The 20,136-nt window shown below is 42.2% G+C and overlaps 1 protein-coding gene across 3 annotated transcripts in view; it reads right to left on the bottom strand.

Annotated features, from left to right (window-relative positions):
* LOC119861605 (vascular endothelial growth factor receptor kdr-like) overlaps positions 1 to 20,136 on the bottom strand; it is a 189,393-nt gene that overhangs the window by 141,330 nt on the left and 27,927 nt on the right. The window contains exon 1 of one of the 3 annotated variants that reach the window (XM_043492085.1): positions 7,076 to 7,080. The exons of the other annotated variants lie outside the window; for them this stretch is intronic. The gene's annotated coding sequence lies outside the window, so the exon portion shown is untranslated. Of the gene's footprint in view, positions 1 to 7,075; positions 7,081 to 20,136 lie in introns of those variants that run through there. 3 annotated transcript variants of the gene reach the window in all.

Below are 20,136 nucleotides of genomic sequence, written 5' to 3'. Positions count from 1 at the left end.
AATTCATTCAAAGCAGAGTAAAACAATCTATAGATCTGCTTTACTGACCATTAAAAAGCTGCCAATAAAGACTCTAATCCCAGAGCTGTGTCAATGGGCAAAGCAATGGGTTTCATATTTTTGCTGACTTTCTAAGCCAGGGGAGTTAATATGAGTGTAGCTGATTCGTGAGTAGTATAGTCCACACCTGTTCTTGTTTTCAGTGCCGCACAAAGAGACCGCCGGGTACGGCTCGGCTTAAGGCAGTAGCTTGGATGTGAATGTTTCCAGCATCAACAAAAATAACATCATCCGTCCCAAGTGGATGGGAGATCTCCTGTATCACAGTAAAAACAACTGCTTAGCAGAGCCAGTGTTAAAAGATAAGAAACGTTCTCATGGGCTTTGCTGAGTTCCTGCAACACTGTCTTACCCAGAGACACATCAGCATTTCCTGACAAACTGCCACAGGGTCACTCATGCTGGTTTCCTCCTCTAATCAACAGCAGCCCTTTGGAGGGGTCACTCAATTGCCTTGCGTGTTGACGTTTGGAAACCCTGTGTTAATTACTAGGGCCTTTCACCCTTTGTTTCTCTGCTTTAGAAATGCAGCCGTCACATTCTGACCACACCTTCTTGGAGGAAACTCCTCGAGTGGCCGACGCCATACACTTTCCTGATTCTTACCAACCACTGTGTCAGTTATAGATTTATGGAAAGGGGCCACAGAAAGCGGTGGTAGGTCAAGACTGCTTGATCTTGAACTGCATCAACACATTAATCAGAGCCATTGTCTCGTCCTTGATACCGTGGTGCATAGAGAGCTTAATAATGACAGAGACATTGCTACTCTGTGTCCAGTTTGAGTTATGGAGGGGCCATAGGCATGTCCTTTCTTCATAGTTTTATGACAGATCCAGAATGTAGAACTTCAGGCATAAGATAAACATAAGAGCTGGGAAAGGGGGTAGCACCATCTGCAATCAGCTGCAAAGTGATATGCACTCAAGCGTGGTTGAAGTATTTGGGAAATGCAGTAATCTCGTAGCTATGGAAAAAAGGCTGGGAATGTTATTTCATGGTCAAAATGATGGCAATTCCTTTGGGAAAGAGAAGACCTGGCATAGCTCCAGAATTTAGAACTATGCAGAACCAGTGGGAGGGAGAAAGGAGTCCATGCTGATTTGATGCACTAGGAACTCTTTAGAAAAACCAAAAAAGGAAAGGGCCTGCATTAGCCTTCCCCTACCTAGTCCTCCCAAAAGAAGCTTTTAGGGTTACAGATGCAAGTGTTTCACATCTTGTTTCCCAGACACTATTACTAAATGTGAGCCGCAGTCATGTCCTTCAGTTCTTCATCCCATGGGACTGACTGTAAGGAAAAGAGGTGTCTCTTCTCAGGACAGGACTTTAGTGCGGGTGAAGTTACTTATTGACAGGCCTGGAGAATGAGGGTCACTGTTCAACTCTAGCAGGGGCATAGCATGGGCAGCAGCAATGTATGATCTCACTGCCCTACCAATGGGTTTGACCCAATCAATGCTCATTGACATCAATGGGAAACTTTCCCTTAATTTCAATGGGGTTTGTTCAAGCCTAATATGTGTTACCAATAGTGTGGAGGAAATACCACTAAGGGTGAGACAGCAGATCATGCTCCATCCACCCAGCCACAACCTCTCTCCAGCTACCATTTGGACAATAGGAGGCATTTAACAAATCTCCTCAATGATTTTGTTGCCACCTCAGCTTCACCCTACTGGAAATGCTAGAACTGGAAGTCTCTTTTAGAGTCTTATGTAGAGACAAGAGTGGATCTCTGCCAGATTTTTTTCCTCCTTCCCTGGAAGCACCAGGTATTAGCCACTAACAAAGGCAGGATAGAGGACCGGATAGCTCCGTCTCTAGTCTGATCTCATGTGGCCAATCCTACGTCCCTGTGTTAGCTCAGAATTCTCATAAGGGATGAGTTTTGGAGGGGGTGTTTTTGCACTGATTTATCATTGCTTCTATTGTGTGTCAGTCTGACACCTCTTCGTAGATGCAGACATACTTAAACATGGGCTGCACATGAGGGTTTCTAGTTTTCCAAAAATGCTTTGTTCACTTCCCATTAATCTAATCAGGATTGCTCTATGCGGGATCATCTGTATGTTGCGCATAGTCACTTAGACAGTTTTGGATGCTAAAGAAGGAATGTTTTAAAACCCCTTTAATTAAATTACTTTATTATTTTGAGCACTTATCAGCAGATTAGCTCATTTATCAAAGGTGACATGTGAGGCAGGAAAGTCAACAGCAGTAACTCGCGAAATTCATGTATGTCATTACTGCGGCACTAAACACTGTGTTTGCTCACACATCACTGGGATTACATTTGGCACCTCTCTATATTTCTTTCAAACTTATTTGTTTTGTACAGCTGCAAATAATGAAAGCAATTGTTGCGCTGACTCCACTCCAAGAACTATTCCCCAACTTCTGAGTACATACAGAAAGAATCACTCCTTATTGAATGAAATATATTCTGATGTGAGCCAGGACCTCTGGTAAAAAAAACAAGGGTAAATTTGTATCTGCCCTAGCAATAATTTCTCTCCTGTTCCTACTTTGCTTTAATATTTATATTTAGGCTTGGCAGAATTTGATTTTTTTTATAGTTTCAGTTGATAATATCAATGTTTATTTTTAAGAGTTTTTACAGAATTTTTTCTATTTAAGTTTTCACACTTGCGTAAAAGTATGTTTTTAAAGCATTTTTTTCTATTTTTATTGATTTACATTGTCCCAGTTGTGGGAGATTATGTGGGGTGTCAAAGAATAGTTGCTCCAACCCCTCAGACAGAGACAAACACCTACAAGATCTCTATCAAGCGTTCTTACAACTAGAATATCCACCTGCTGAAATGAAGAAACAGATTGACAGAGCCAGAAGAGTACTCAGAAATTACCTACTACAGGACAGGACCAACAAAGTAAATAACAGAACACCACTAGCCATCACCTTCAGCCCACAACTAAAACCTCTCCAATGCATCATCAAGGATCTACAACGTATCCTGAAGGACAACCTATCACTCTCTCACAGATCTTGGGAGACAGGCCAGTCCTTGCTTACAGACAGCCCCCCAACCTGAAGCAAATACTCACCAGCAACCACACACCACACAACAAAAACACTAACCCAGGAACCTATACTTGCAACAAAGCCCGTTGCCAACAGTGCCACATATCTATTCAGGGGACACCATCATAGGGCCTAATCACATCAGCCACACTATCAGAGGCTCGTTCATCTGCACATCTACCAATGTGATATATGCTATCATGTGCCAGCAATGCCCTTCTGCCATGTACATTGGCCAAACTGGACAGTCTCTACACAAAAGAATAAATGGACACAAATCAGACTTCAAGAATTGTAACATTCAAAAACCAGTCAGAGAACACTTCAATCTCTTTGGTCACTCGATTACAAGCCTAAAAATGGCAATTCCTCAACAAAAAAACTTCAAAAACAGACTCCAACGAGAGACTGCTGAATTGGAATTAATTTGCAAACTGGATACAATTAACTTAGGCTTGAATAAAGACTGGGAGTGGATGGGTCATTATACAAAGTAAAACTATTTCCTCTTGTTTATTTCCCCTTCTACCGTTCTTGTAAAGTGCTGGAAATGGCACACCTTGATTATCACTACAAAAGGTTCCCCCCAACCCCGCTCTCCTGCTGGTAATAGCTCATCTTTCCTGGTCACTCTTGTTACAGTGTGTATGGTAACACCCATTGTTTCATGTTCTCTGTACTTATAAATCTCCCCACTATATTTTCCACAGAATGCATCCGATGAAGTGAGCTGTAGCTCACAAAAGCTTATGCTCTAATAAATTTGTTAGTCTCTAAGGTGCCACAAGAACTCCTTTTCTTTTTACGGATACAGACTAACACGGCTGCTACTCTGAAAAGAATAGTTATTTACTGACACTAGTTAGTCACTGAAATTCAAAAATACTAGTTTTATGACCATTAAAACACAATGTGTCAACATCACATGTCAAAATATACAAACTCGAATAAGTTCTCGAGCAGCATTTTTCTTATTTTGCCTATCTGTACATTTCAATTATTATTGATGGGAATATTTTTCTCGTCAGTTTGGATGTGTACAGTGAAATCGATGTAGATCAACATTTACTGACAAAAATATAATCCTCCCAACCCTATTTATGTTTGACTTTTTTCTGAAATTCAGAAGGGGCTGCAGAACTATTTAATCAATGAGAACGGCCGTTATTACAAAGAGGAGCTTTCTGAAATCAGTGTTCTGCTCCAATTGCCCATAGGAGAGGTTACACCTTTCTAATTCTAACATAACAAAAATCACCACAACAACCATTTCCTCTTCTGTGTAGATACTATTATTATTTCAGACATTTTAAAAAAGCTAGATCATTATTAATTTTTATGTTTCAATCTTAATGCCTATTATGCACTTGTCAACAGGTGTAGAAATATACAAATGGGTTGCCATTACATACAATTAATCCATCGTTTCCCAGAGGGTGATGTGCAACCCATAGTGGGCACTAAGGGGGGCACAGCACAAGTTACCTCCAGGCTGCCCTGCTAACAAGGCAGGGTGAAAATGGGTATGTGACTGATTTAATTTTTCTGAATGGGGAATCAGCTTTTAAAAATTTGAGATGGTACAATAGGCCTTAAAGGGACCATTTAATAATTCACTTCTACTGTCAGTAGAGGTCAGACTTTATACTGTCAACATAAATACTAGGAAAAGTTTTCTCTTAGCTAACCAAAAAGGATGTTAACAGGACAGCTGGTGTAAATTGATACAACTGTATTAAAGTGATGCTGATTTACACCAGGTAAGAATCTGACCTTCTATCTTCAAATCCTGTAGACAAAAAAAAAAGCGAGCGAGAGAGAGAAATATGTTATATATGTAAACCTATCATTATTATCTAACATCTTTGAACCATAAGTACAATTATGGAACCATCTTCAATTATACAGTAACAAGAAAACATGATCTATTTGGTTGGGCATGTCTTTAAAGAGAACTGGTATTTTATTTGGTCCAGATTGAAAAAAATCAAGGGGATTGCACAGGCAAAAATGGTTAAGATTGAAAATGTAAATGCACAAAACTCTGATGGCTGGTAAATGTGGGGTATGTCTACGCTGGAGCGAGGGGCATGATTCCCAGTCACACAGACATATTGGCATTAGCTCTCATGGAGCGAGCACACTGAAAGTAGTAGTGTCACTGCAGTAGCCCTGGCAGTGGCAGTGGCGGCATGGGCTAGCCGCCCTGAGTACAACCAGCTTGACCTCCAGGAGTACGTAATCAGGATGGCTGGCCCATGCTGCACCTCGCTGCAGCTACACTACTGTTTTTAGTGCGCCAGCTTGATGAGCACTAGCACCAGGATGTCTCAATGAACTGGGAATCACGCCCCCCAGTTCTAAGTGTAGACGTAGCCTTAGGTAAGTTTTGTTGGCTGTATTGCATAGATTAAAACACTGGGAAATATTTAATTCAAAAGCTGTATGTTTAAGGGGGTCAGGTTGTCACTGTTGAGGGACATATAGCTCTGTGAGTTTAAATTCTCAGCCATCATGCTGCATTTGCACAGATACTTGGCAAGTAATAGTCATACTCAACACAGCATTTCAGCAGACTGAAGAAATCAAAATACTGACCTGTATGTTAACATACCCATTTCACAATAAAATACAGCACTATTCGGTACACTCCAGTGGTGAAAGGGTTTGGAAATACCCATGATTGAGGTATTTCACGCTAGAGTGAATTTAAAATGAATGGGGGGAAAATTAAGAGTCCAGGTCCTGCTGTCTTTACTCCGACAAACATGCATCGTGTTCATGGCAGTGAAAGGACTTCCACTGTGTTCAGCCCCTGCATTGGGTGCACAAAAGGGGAGGAGGGCTCCTGGCTCACACTCAGTCCCCAAACACCTATGAACTAGACAAAACTGAGCCCTCAGTGGAAATTTCATATAATGGCCATTTTAAGACCTGAAAGAGGCATCACCAGCCTGGTCCATGGACAATGGACTGACCAAAACCATGCAACATGGATCCCTTCTAGGTCATATTTTTCCTTCCTGGAAATCTTCATACGCTGCAATGATTTGTTTGCAGCGGAGATGAGTCAAGGGAGCCAGATGAGGAATAAGGAGGACTCTGGCTTACACAGCCCTTCCTCTGTTAAGCATTTGTTGAAAACTGCATCTTGACAAGGCCACCAAGGTCTTAAACTTGATAGCACCAGATTTCAGAGAGTGGATGTTTCAGTTCAAGTGATTTGCGAGCCAGGCAGTAAGACAACCAGCCCCACATCACTACTTATGGTTCAAACCTGCCAAAGGATTAAAAGTTTCCAATATTTTCTTCAAAGCGGAAACTCCAAGTTTACTTGTGTGTTGCCAACTATTATTTCAAAGTATCTCTATTCCTCTGTATTCTGGGATCTTCGGACAAGTATCAAGAGCCTGAAGCTAAGGAAGGAAAACTTTTAGGATAGATAGTAAAGATAGGCTCCGAATGCAAAATCTAAAACCACATTTCTAACACCTCAGGCTTCAGGGATGTTTGCCTATAAAGTTTTGGATTCAGCACATTATGATTGTTTTGTCAGTTTCCCAAGTGTTAAGCAAATCTAACAATGGTTTTGTCCCAATCCCCTCTTCTGCTCTGCTGTTTATTCCGCTGTTGCTGCCATTTTGTCTAAATTTTAAACCGTGAGTTCTCCGGACTGTCTTTGAGTTATTTGTTGTACTGTCTTTGAGGATGATGGGATCCTTACGTGCTACCATAACAACGATAATGTTCTGAATGTGGATTTTGTCATCTTTATGCCTGTAAAGCAGAATCAGAATTCTGGAAATCTGATCATGAAAGCAATTGTTCATCTGCTTCCATTGTTGCAAGATGTATGATTTCGCAGAGCTGGAAGTAAATCTTCTTCAGGCTGAGCTATAGCAGACCATGGAATTTGTCTCCTAAATGAAGTGGGGCCAGACCTATCATCTGGGATATTTAAAATAAGACTGGCCAAAGCACTAAAAGGTATCCTGTAAGGAACATTCCTCCATTGAAACTAGATGAACTACAAGTAATGATCCAGACCCTCAAGTGCTCATTTAGGGCAGCTTTATAGTCTTTTTGTGGTCCAACAGGGCCATAGTTCTGGGCAGTACTTGCCCTATTGGGTCTTTTCCATTGATGACTTCTCTAAGGCTAGGTGGTTAAGGCGTCATCATCACCAAGATTCAAAAATAGAAGACCAACACAAAGATTTCATCTCTATACTGAAGGCTTAAGTGGGACTTAAGCAATACATAGTTCTTGTGCTGCCCGCTCTACACAGGGCTGATTTCCCCACTCTCTGATCTTCCCTGCAGTGAAAGTTACTGTGACCCTAAGAGACCCACAATGCCAATTGGGAAAGTGTTCTCTGTTCTGTAACAGCAACTCCTACCAGGCCTGGCAAACTCACTGCACCTAGTACACTGCTTTCACGGCATTTATCCAACAAAAGGTTGCGTGAAGTGTCTATAAAAGGCTTATGTCATGCTGATCTGCATAAATGTTGCAAGATGTATGTAGGGATGATATTTAAGGAATTGTGTGTATGTACTGAAATTGTATTTTAGAGTCTGTGTCCCAGGCACGGTTGACAAACAGGTGTTGCCGGACAAAGGGACAGATATTCACCTGCCTTCCTAGGTTCAGATGGAGATCAAACATTGTAAGCCAACACAATGGAAACTTGTTTGCATATGGAATTAATATAGGCACATGAAGACAACTTGGAGCTAGCACACCAGGGAAGGAACCATAATGGGTCATCCTGACTCTGAGGCCAAAACTTTGGGGAAATACAAAGCGAAGCAAAAGGACATTTTGGTATCCAACACGGAGGAAGCAAAAGGATGGCACTTTTTGCATTCATGACAGGTGGATCCCAGTCATGTTGATTGATTATTTTAGGTGTGAAACGACTTTAGACTAGGATTTGAGTCTGTTAAAGTTACGTGCAGACTCTTAGAAGCGTGTTACACTTTTGTTTTATATGTAACCATTTCTGTTTCCATTGTCCTTACTCAGTATCTCTTAAATCTTTATCTTTGATAACTAACTTAGGATTGTTTTTGCTATCACTATAGCTTGGGGCTGGGAAGCTGCCAAAGTTCTTAGTCGATATGGTTTCAGTAGAGAACATCTCCTTGAAAGAAACCTCCCCTTGCCCTCATCTTACTCATTGGCCCAGAAAACCAGCAGACAGGGGGAGTGAACTAAATGGATGTGGCGATGAAATTCTGAAGAGGGACGTGCAGGCACTGCTGAAGTAGAATGCAAATGCATCCACAATTAGCTTTCAGCCACTGTTGCTGTTATCATTCCACAAGTTATAAAAACAGAAGCAAATGAGCCAAGCCCTCCTGACATCAGCACTATTAATTCTCCATACTAAACTTTGATGTATTTGATCGAATTGCCTGGATCATTTCTGCTGGGAACAAGAAAATGCTAAGTGGTGGGTAAAACTTGACCTCATGGGTAATTCTTTTCTTTCTTTTTTTAATACACCCATTAAGAAGAAAAGGCTTTAAAAATATCCCTTTTGACCTGACACCAAAATCTGTTTTCAATCAAAACTTCCTTTTGTGTTTGTCTCATCTGTGTCACTCTTTCAAGGGATGTTTTTTGTTTTTTTTTTGCTATTTTGGAAAGACAAAATAAGTTGTTTGTCTGAACTGGGGAGGGAGAGAAAGAACCCAATGATATTCTTAAACACCAAAAGCTGTTTCAGTTGTAGTTCTGAGCTGCTGCAGGCTAGGTGTATTATCTACTGTTTGAAACCTCCTTGTGCAGATTGGGCTAACGAGACCTGGAAAGTGGCTTCTTTGCTGGTTTACATTAACCTGGAAAACACCAATCAGATACTGGAGATGGGCGCAAATCATTTCTGATGTCCTTAGTGACACACTCCATCATGCTTCAACCATTTCTGTGCTGCCTCAGCCACACCGTTACCCTTACGTGACCCCACTGTCTCCCCTCTTGGTTAGGCTTTGCGGCAGCTGTGACATAATGTTTTTGATGGCAGGGTCTGGAGGAATTCTGCTTGTGGCAAGGCATAAATCTGCTTTGCATTAGCACTCCACATATTTATCAAGTCTTTATACCACATGGCTGCCTATTGACAAACGTCCCCCTCTTCTCCAAACTGGCTAGTCTGGCTAAAGACCAGGGAAATACTCAGAGAAGAGTTACTCAGGTTAGTGTCCGAACAAAGCCTAGAAAAGGGGCTTCAGGTAGATGATAGGATGCGTGTGATGGCTAAATCCAAGTCCACTTCCTTAGTGCTAAATCATGACGCATGTGCGTAATCCTAAAGGGTTTGTGGGAGGCCAGTCAGCAAAGAAATTAGTGTTCTCACTGTACATCCTCAGACCTGCTCTAGCTCCCACAGCACTGTGGGAGCTAGAGCATGTCTGGGGTTGTGCCCTGCTGTAAGGGATGGCCTGGCTGTGGAGTCCATCCAGTTGGCCATCTCCTCCTCCGAAACACCCCAGGCAGAGAGGACAAAGTTCCCAGGGAGTATGAATACACAATGGACAGGGGAGAAGTGCTGGCCCCATCTAGGCTCTCCACATCTCATTTGCACTAGTTCTGCCATAGTCAGTGACTTCCATAGCCCCAAAAGTGCGGAGAATTGGCCCAGTAGGATCCTGCTTTTTAAATGTGTTTTATTGTAATAACTTCCTTGAAACAGAAAATATTTCCAGGTGCCCTTAGCCCATCACGGCTCCTGTTCATGTCACTGAGTCCTTTTTACCATTAAACAGGCCCTTTGCAATGTTGCTTTCCCAACAGTTTCCTGTCCTCAGCTCCAGAGTTCACTGTAATTCCCATAAATAGACAGATCCTGTGTGTCAGTATGGGTCAGCCAGCCACACTGTGGATTCAGGACCCATACCACAAGCCAGATTCATTCCCACCTTGGTTTGCTCATAGAGTCAGCAAATTCAATGTTAAGAACAGCTAAGTGGAGGAAGCAGCTTCTACTTTTCAGAGTCCTTTTCTATCTATAGCTACGCTTTGAGGTGTGACCGAAGAACTAGTGAGAGGAACGATGTATGTTGCATGGCTAAAAGAAAAGGAATTACAAACATCAAATGAGAAAAAGAGCAATACCAAGACAAGCTACTGAAAGAGAAGTACCAAGAACATGTACCAAAACAAGGGCCAAAATGGCGGATCAAAGAGTGATGCAAATGTACAACAATCATAATAAGGATCCCGACCCTCCAAAATCACACACATCCATGATTTGCATCACTAAGAATTTTGAAGAACTAACCATTATAATAGAAAACAGATCTGAAAAATACTGTGGAGTAAACAAAAAACTCAGCAATCCAGAGCAAGCATTAGTTGGGGTCCTTTATCTGATCCTCTCAAAGGTCTGTTTACTCTTAGTCTTGATTAGTCAATAAAGTTTTTAATTCAGCAAATGAGTTTTGGCCGGGCACAAGTTGCCTGGGTTATTCAAGGATTTCTGCATATGCTGAGGAAAAACAAACAGGTTCCTTGTTGTCTCATACTGGATATGGTTATATATGCATGGGATATATAAAATGAGAGGGGGAAAAAAGATGTGCCCATGGGAAAGAAAAATATACATTGGAGGAGCAAGTATACCACACTCCAAGCAAGACTGGTTTTTTCTCTGCTCTGGATTTACTAGGTATCCAAGCAGAAGATTAGATTCTCATCACCATGCCAAGCTGTGGTTGGCCACCATCCCACTCTTCTGACCAGTGATCTGCAACATTTTGATTTAAAGAGGCATGCTTGTTTTCCAAATGGAGAAGGAGTTTGATGATTTTCTTGCACTCTTTGGAAAAGGTTATATCAACTTAGAGCAGATTATTGGTTAGGGTGGGAGGAAAGTTGGGTTTTCAGGCTGAGGACTTGAATGCCAAGTTGTAACCCCTGATTAAAGGATCGTACGGTAGAAACAACTGCACGGCATTAACTACATAGCAGTGGCTCATACAGGAGCAACAATAATAAAGAAAGGATTTATGGAGATTTTGGGGTGTTTCATTTTGGTTTTACTATGATGCAACAGGATGAGAGAATCCTCGATGAGTCCCCAAAAGCTCCTTCTGAAACAGAAGTGAGTTGTAAATCAAGGATCTGATCCTGCAAAAGTAGTAGTGGTGACTTGAACAGGAGTTCGGTGGGAGAAAGGCACGCAGGGTCAGGCCCCAGAGAACTGAAAACAAAGCATCAACTCAGCATGAGTGAATTGTGTTTAGTATAATTGGTCCTGCCAAACAGCTGATGCCATTCCGTGTGTGACGGTGCCCCCATAAAGCCTTATGGAAATATGCTTATGAATGTATATATGACATAACTAGAATATGTTTTATGCTACATATGCCATGTAACATTTCTTTGTAAAGGTTATGATCTACTGAATATATTAATTCTATTTGTATGCATGTATCATTTTTGTATTCAAAGTTATGAATATTGGCTGTGTGCTTGCATGATATTTAAGTAGCCTTTGTAAAGCATTTGGTCAGCTTCTTGAGAAAGGAATGTACAAATTAAGTGCCCAGTCAAGAAGCACTTAAGGGACAATGGATCTTGGAAGGCTCCAATCCACATAAGACGTCTACATGAGGATGTTCAAAGTATCATGTGAGCAATGGCTGCTGCCTGTAAAAACTGAATCATGCATGGACATATGACTTGCCCAGGTGACTCCAAAACTCCATCTTGGAGCTGGACTTTGCATAGGAGAGAGGAGGGGATCTCCACCCACAAGAGAAAGTCTATTAAAGCCCGAGGGAGACCCCTCCATTTGGTCTTCAGCTGGCTCAAGAGATAGCCTCTCCACCCCCAAGGATACCTGAAAGAAACTGGAACAAAGGACAGTAACTTCAGGGGGTCTGAGTGATTGCTGGATCTAGACTAAAAGGAGATTAGTCTGTAAAAGGAAACTTACTGGAACACCACTGAGAGTGAGATTTTGTCTGTATTCAGTTTTCTTAGACATAGACTTGCGTGTTCTATTTTATTTTGCTTGGTAATTCACTTTGTTCTGTATGTATAAGCTTTAAACAGGATAAAACAGATTTATTTGGGGTTTGGACCCCATTGGGAGTTGGGCAACTGAGTGTCAAAGACAGGAACACTTCTTAAGCTGCTTTCAGTTAAGTCTGCAGCTTTGGGGCACGTGGTTCAGACCCTGGGTCTGTGTTGGAGCAGACTGGCATGTCTGGCTCAACAAGACAGGGTGCTGGAGTCCCAAGCTGGCAGGGAAAGCAGGGGCAGAAGTCATCTTGGCACATCAGTTGGCAGCCCCAAGGGGGTTTCTGTGATCCAACCCGTCACACCATGGTCCAAGATAAAGGGGATGATGACTGGTTGGAATGAGGCTCAGAATAAATGCAGGGTCCACTCATTTAGATCCAATTGCAATACCTGGCCCTAAAATGATAAAGCACTTTCTATTTTAAGCCCAATTTTGACTCCTCTTCCAGACATACATGCACTCACATAATGCAAGAGGAATGGGGGGCATGTTTGTTTTTTCTTTTGTAAAATTTGTGGTTAATCAGAGTTGCTATTTTCAAATTATGGGTCTTGGAAAAAGTACTGGGTTTAGGGTTTTTAAATCATTATAAGTTGCTGTTCTTTTGGCTACTCAAATGCATCTCATCTTAAAGCCTTCAAAAGAGTTTTACAAGAATCTATCTATCTAAAATACCTCTAGAAAAAGCCAGCTATTGAGCTAAAGAAAATGGGATCTGATTCACGTGTGTGCGGTGGCATTTTACTGATGCTACAACTACCTTAAAAAGTTAAACAAGCAGACATGCTGATGTTTAACTCCAGCTTATGGGCCTGATTCTGATCTCATGTCTGTTTCATTGCTATCAATGGACTTCCTCCTGATTTACAATGGTGTAAGCAAGAGACGAATCGAGCCTTCCACGTCTAGCTTGCCTACAAAATTACAACAGTAAGCCTGACTTGCATATAATTTCAGATTTTGTATGTATTAGTAATGCTCTGTATGACTCATTTAAACTCTCTCTTTGCAGCTCCTCAGGGCTCAACATGCTGCGTACCTTGAACGTGTAATATTTCTAGTCTTGCTTCATTACTGTCATGTACAAAATGGCATTATTTTTCTCTGCTTTACTGAAAAATATCTGAAACTGAATGCTGGGAAGGAGAAGAAGAAGAAAAATCTTATGTTTTCCTTTTTTGGAGTCCCTAATTCTGGAGATATTTTGCAATTTTCACACAGACCTTAATCATTTTAAATATCCTCTGGCAGAGTCTGTAAAAGCTGCAACTCCAACACGGCATTTACAATTCAGGTACCAATGCTACCTCTCTGGCCTTTTCTGAGTATCTCCCCTCAATGGTTGAGGAACAATCCCTCATATCTGTTCCAACCTGGTTGTAGTATCAGTAACCCACAACTACTAGCAGAACCTACACCAGATCAAAGTGTGTTGTGTCACCCTGTACCACCCAACATCCTGTACCTCCCATCTTTCTCACTTGGCATCTCCCTGTATTTGATACAGAAGGGTAGTCGGGGGAGGTGGGGGGAGGGAGGTTATATTAACATACAGTACAAGACCAGAGTGTTGTAATTCATATATCCAATAGCAAAGCAGGGGAAAGCAGAATTAAATCTGATGTAGGCACCATAAGTATACATTTTCCCATTAAGTTGAACCAAATGAAGATATCATTTCTGAAAACCTGGATTCTGGAGGTTGGGAGAAGATTAATGATGTGCAAGCCTCTTTTTCATTCCTCCCTGATCCCTACTCTAGCTGCACAGTTTGGGGTCTGCAGTGTTTGCTGACCCTCCAGAAAGGCAGCAGGAAGGGAGGATTGGAAACTGCTCTGTACATGGATACAAATATAAATTAGGCTTTATATTCATATCTCCTTATATTCAGGATCATTCCCAGTCCCTCCACACCAAAACTGGGGGGAGGGCACTTTTGTGTGTTCGTAACACAGCAGTTACCTCCTCAAAATATAATCAAAGGGATGCACAGTTAAGAGTTTTTTTCTAGTGAAAATGCTGACTTTCCATGGCTCATTTTGAAGATGCAATTGGCTTCTCTGACTTCCATCATATGCCTTCACATCTTCTCTTCCCTTTTTTCAGAAACTAGTTACCACCCTGCCCTGCTGTTGCACAACAACCTTCGGTCTATTTACCGGTTTGAAAGGAAATCCCATGTCACAACCCTTAGGAGCACAAGGAATAATGTCCGGAATTCCTTTATCTGTGACTAGGGCTGGCTCACAAGCCCTTTCCCGTCTCTTAAGTGTGCACAAATGTATTCTTTTCCTTTTGTTAAAGCAACAGTCTCCACTTTTAATTATGTTTTTTTTTTAAAAAAAAAAAGTTCTGCCTTGGCAGGATTCAAGAACAAATGTTTTCTGCTCTTCAGGCCCTTTTGTTGTTCAAGGTGAAGAGTAACAATGAAGAACAAGGAAAAATGAATCACTGGTCTTTGCCCTTCATAGTAAATTTGACCTCCACTGTTTTTAAAAGTACCTAAAATTGGTTTTCTAAACTAATCAAGGAAACACACTGATGAGTCTCGCGTGCTGATTGCTCTTCATAGTGATTTTGGTTGAAGTGATCAACCTCTGAAATGTGTATTTGGGTATTGATTTTTTTTTTTACTCTAAACCTTTAGGCTTCTGCAGATGCTTTCACTCCAATTTTTTTCCCTCATGAAGAGCCGTACTGTCACTTGCCAGGGACTGCACATAATTTGCACCATGATTGCATGTGAGCTGGTTGCAATGGCTCTTGTTTTCAACAGAGGTGTACTGCTCTACAAGGACTAGCATGCAGTGTTCCCTTTTGAGACAAGTGTTTGATGGTAAGGGTGAGATGCTGCAAATAGTGTAAGTGGGCACTGTGCAAGAGTATCCCACCCCACATACACAGTGATGTGCAAGCCTCAATGCCCTACAATCCTGGCCTGCAAGAATCTGGCTATCTAAGTCCCAGCACTTTCCTGAAGTGACACTGCTGATCTTTCCCAATAGTGTAGTGGTTAGGGGTCTTCTGATCAGCATTGTCCTGTAGGACACCTAGCTTCCTAGATTAGCTGCAGCTTCTTGTTTCCTAAGATGGCTGAGGTGTGGGGTGCTGTAACATATTCAGAACCTGAAGGGGAAGAGAAAGCAGGAGGACAATCATCACTCAACATCAGCCTTTCCTGAGATTAGGCAGAGAAAAATGGCCGCCTCTCCTTCCAGGCTAGAAAGACCATCCCTTTGATTATATTTATATTTTATATTTTATTTTATTTTATTTTATTTTATATAATCCCTTTGATTATATTTTGAGCAGGTAACTGATGTATTGCAAACACACAGAAGTGCCCCTTCCCTCCGAGTTTTGGCTGCAATCTGGGATATAAAATGGGGGAATCTAAATTAGGAAACTATTGGGAGCAAGCAAGTTGCAACAGCAGTGCTGGCATGAAACCCTGTGAGTGGGGGGTGGGAGAAAGAATCCGTCTAATAAAAGAAACGACATGCCACATACTTCCAAAAATAAATGATCCGAATGTTATCGAAATGTTCTAAACATTGGCTGTGCTGGCAGACGCTGCGGCTGACCTGTTGCTCTGTTCACTAGGAACAGCACTTTTTTTGCAGTTCATTTTAAAGAAAGTGTTTAAGATCCTTCACTTTTCAAGCATTTATGTGCAAAAATACAGGTTTGCCAGCACACAGATCCTAGGGGAATCCCCTTTTCTCGCCATATGATGCACTGGCACCTTTGGGTCTTCTCCTTCACTAGTGATGACACACGTATAAGAGCATTGCTGCAGTAGGAATAGCTCAGCAGCTGAAAATTTACTGGTCCTTTTATTTATCCTCTGGCTGTTCACAGGCAGAGCCAGATATGCTGTCCCTGAGTCGTGCACATCACTGCTGATGTCCCTCATCAGGCTCAGCCCTGTGCTGAATCCAGGAATCAAGCAGTTTTTAGCAGCAGAAACACAGAATTAAATATTTAGGCAAGTCTGAGTTGGCCAAGGGCTCCTCCCCTGCCTCTGCTCCCTTCAAACCAAAATACGGGGCACACTCGGAATGCACTCACACCAAAGTCCTGCTTACGCTCGGGACATTGGATGTGCTCATTAGGGTGACCCGATTTTATAGGGACAGTCCGGATATTTGGGGCTTTGTCTTCTATAGGTGCTTATTATCCCCCACCCCCGTCCCAATTTTTCACATTTGCTGTCTGGTCACTCTAGTGCTCACTGCACATGGAGCCCAGACACAGCCATTTAAAAAGCCTCCAAGTCAGAGAATTCTATTGCAAGAAATTACATATTAGTCACTGGGGCCAAAGCAGTGACACGGAGTTGCATGGGTCAGTCCTGGGACTGGACTGTGGCACCAAATTATCCCACTGGTCCATTTTTCATTCTGTCTGTTGAAAGAGGTGTAGGCCTGTCTGGATAGCAGAGGGGTGCACAGCTACCACAGACTCTGAGAGTTGAGGGATTAGTTCCATGGCCTGCTTCACCTCCTGTTAGACAGTCTAGAGAGATACCAATTCACCTTAGCCACTGTTTCCCCCCCCCCCCCCCTCACTTGTTGTGCACATAAACCATGTATAAAGCAAATGTTTGAGTCTCGCCATCAATGGTACAGGGTCTGGGGTGGGGGGTGGGGAGAGAAGGAAGCATGTGCATGTTTCATTCCACCTCCGCATAAAGCTTAATGAGACTCTCCAATTCACGGTGCTAGTTCTTCCATATCATCTGTGTGAATAATTCTAGCACGCTCTTATCAGCATCTCCCCTAGGGAAAACGGCATTTCTCTGTCTTGCTGGGACCCTCCACACACAGATATTTGCCACACTCTGGTATGCCTGCACCAAGGAACCTTTGTTAGTCATGTTGCCATGACCACCACAAGCCCAGTCCCCTGTCAGAGCAGGATAACAATTAAGACATTATTCTGAAAGAATGAACTGGAATTGCTTGAACCACAAAGGAAGTTCAGGCTGAGTTAGGCTCAAGTGATAGGGAAGAGCTGGGTGGTTCTTATTTTATCCAAGCCATTTCTCTCACCCTGAGTCAATACATCTTAATGCAGCTCATATGCCATTTATGGTACACGTACTGTACCACTTACAACTGGCAAATGCAATGGCTTCATTGAAAGCTTTGCACACCATTGGGTGGGTTTCAGAGAGATGAGTTGGAGTTGCCATATTTTGACCCTGATTTCAGACTCTCCCACCCTCCTCCAAGTGCAGAGATTTTCAGGTCTGGGAATTTGGTTTGGCCCTGAGCAGTTCATTCACAAAGTTAAAAACCAGATCAGAATTCCCTCAGAGTGCTGGCATGTTCATTATTGAGATTTTGCCTTTTACATTATGGAAAGGGCACAAGCCATGACATTCAAACACTATTCAGCTTCTGAAGTGTGTGGGTGTGAAGGGCTGGGATTTTGTTTAGGCCTGAAACTTTATTCCCAGAAGTTGTTTATTTGAAGAGAACATGCCTGGGCTCAGACACATCTATGTGCAATGTGGACACCTAATTAGCGTTTGCAGTTACAGTGAATGCATGTGTACATGACCAGTTCGACATTTAACTGGTCATCTACACGCATAGTTACCAAGACTGTGCACACAACCATGGACATTGTGTACACATATTTTGCAGGCAGAATTCTGAAAACTTGGGGGTCACAGCGCACATGGAGAATTGGCCTGCTAATAGAGCTCCCTCCACCACTATTTGTTGGCTGACATCCAGGATCACCACTGTTCCTAAACACAAGAAAACCAACACCAGCAAAGGCCTAATCCCCCTCTTCCTTACACAAATGTAGCTCCATTGATTTCAGTGGAGTTACTCCTAACTGACACCAGTGTGAGATCAGAACTAGGCCCAGTGTAGATTCAATTCAGATTTATGATAGAAAGATACAGGCTTCCATTAACTGTAAGGAATCCCATATGCTCCTGCCCCCTATGCAAGGTATACCCAACTCTTTGTACTGTATGAGAGTTGCAACAGTTTGGGAAGCATGGTTCTGAGCGGAGAAAGGCCCATTACAAATTGAGATCCCCAATGTGTACTTTTACTGGTGCTGTAAAGAAATACATGCCTGAGAATATTGCAAAGAGGTGACTCTGCTGTGCTACTAGATCTAGAAGAGAGTTCTTCCAGGAAAAGCATCACAATTTGAGCAGATCAACATTTCTGGTGTGCAAGATCATTACAGGAAATTCTGATTTCTGAGGCTGCTACTAAAGAGAGTTTAAAACCTGGCAATGCTCATATGATTTAAAAAGGTTGGCAAGTACCAGAAAAGTCTATCACAAAGTAACCAAAGCTCTGGCTGGGGCGGGGGGTTCAGAAATACCTTCCATTTTTTTGTTATCCTGCCATTCTCCGATGTTGAAAGGGGTCACAGCAGGCTGTTATTCCCAGCAGAAGTGTCGCTGTGTTGAAAAGTGGAATTTTTCAGGAATTTTTCATTAACGTTGGCTCCAGCAGATAAAATAGTGAATGTGCCAAAGACAACAAGCTTGGGAATATGTCACTCCTGAGCACAAAGATACTGAACCCATAACGTGGTCCAAGTGGATCGCTGTGTCTGACAAGCAGAATGATAGCCCTGAAAAGTGATAATACCCAGCTAATTTTTAAATATGTAGCTGCTGTCCTCTTAATTAAATATCAGGAGAGACTGTTCCAGGGAAAACTCATTTATGTTAGCTCCCTTTCAAGTGAGTGAAACTGCTCAGTAAGGGATTAAGCAAATGAAATTCTTAGTCTGGCTGCAAAGATCAACTTTCGACACCTCCAAATAATTTGATTGGTTTTTTTAGTCTGTAAAAGGTGCCAGATTATCAGCCCTGGAAAGCAAAGCCAAATTTGTCCAAAAACCTGGCATAGCACAGAGTTCACTGTGCCAAACTTGCTCCTACCTCCCACCTGCTCTAAGGGCGAGAGAGGAATTCAACATCCATAATCCAGTCAGTCCTCAGTCTCTCAGCTGAGACTTCTTTGAGTGGGCCATACAGGGTAGTAATTCTGTGATGTGGACACCTGTCATCTGCGGATGAGGCATACCTGCTATGTTATGTAACCCTTTGGAGATGAACAGAAATGTACATCCTCATAAGCCCCAGCATTTCAAGCACGAATAATCCTTCACATAGACAGAAGTGTCACAAATTGGCTAGTCCTCTGTCTACCCAATGCAGCTGTCCCTCAGTAAGTTCTCCAGTGTAGCCGCTCCATGCCGAAGGGAGAGAGCTCTCCCCACAGCATTATTAAACCATCCCCCAAATGAGTGGCGATAGCTATGATGGCAGGAGAGCATCTCCCACTGACACAGCGCTGTTTACACCAGCGCATCTGTTGGTGCAATTTACATCGGTTGGGGGTTCACACTCCTGAGTGACATATGTTTTACTGACAAAAGTGCTAGTGTCGACATAGTAAAAGCCAGAGACATTTGACCCCCAGTACATGCATGGATTTTATTTTTTTGGTTTGTATATCTCTGTGTGCTATGCATCTATTCCTGTGTTGAAGTATCTATGTACATATGCTGAGTTCACAATGTGAATGGTGCTCTAGTATCCTGTGTTCTCAAAGTCAGAGGGTCTTTTGTGGAAACTGACACATAAAATTATATATCAGCTCTCAATTTATTTTTGGGCAGGTGCTGCTGTCAGATGAGAATGCATGAAATTAAGAAAACATAGCTCTAATATGACAATAATAATTCTTGGCACTTCTTCCATCCGAGGGTCTGCTGCAAAGTGCTTTACAGACATCAAGGAATTTAACCTCATAACATGCTTGTGATGTTGCTAAGTAATCTCTATATACACAGTAGGAAACTGAGGCACAGATAAGGAAGTACAGGAAGGTCATACAGGAAGTCTGCAACAGAGCCAGGAATTAGGACCCAGGTAACTTAGCTCCCAAACTTATATCTTAACCACAAGATCCTCCTTGGAAAGACTGCCTTCAATTACAGT

Source organism: Dermochelys coriacea, chromosome 9 (genome assembly GCF_009764565.3).
Source record: "Dermochelys coriacea isolate rDerCor1 chromosome 9, rDerCor1.pri.v4, whole genome shotgun sequence".
Classification (NCBI taxonomy): Eukaryota; Metazoa; Chordata; order Testudines; family Dermochelyidae; genus Dermochelys; species Dermochelys coriacea.
The sequence above is the reverse complement of the archived record's forward strand: the minus strand, read 5'-3'. Positions and strand labels throughout refer to the sequence as shown.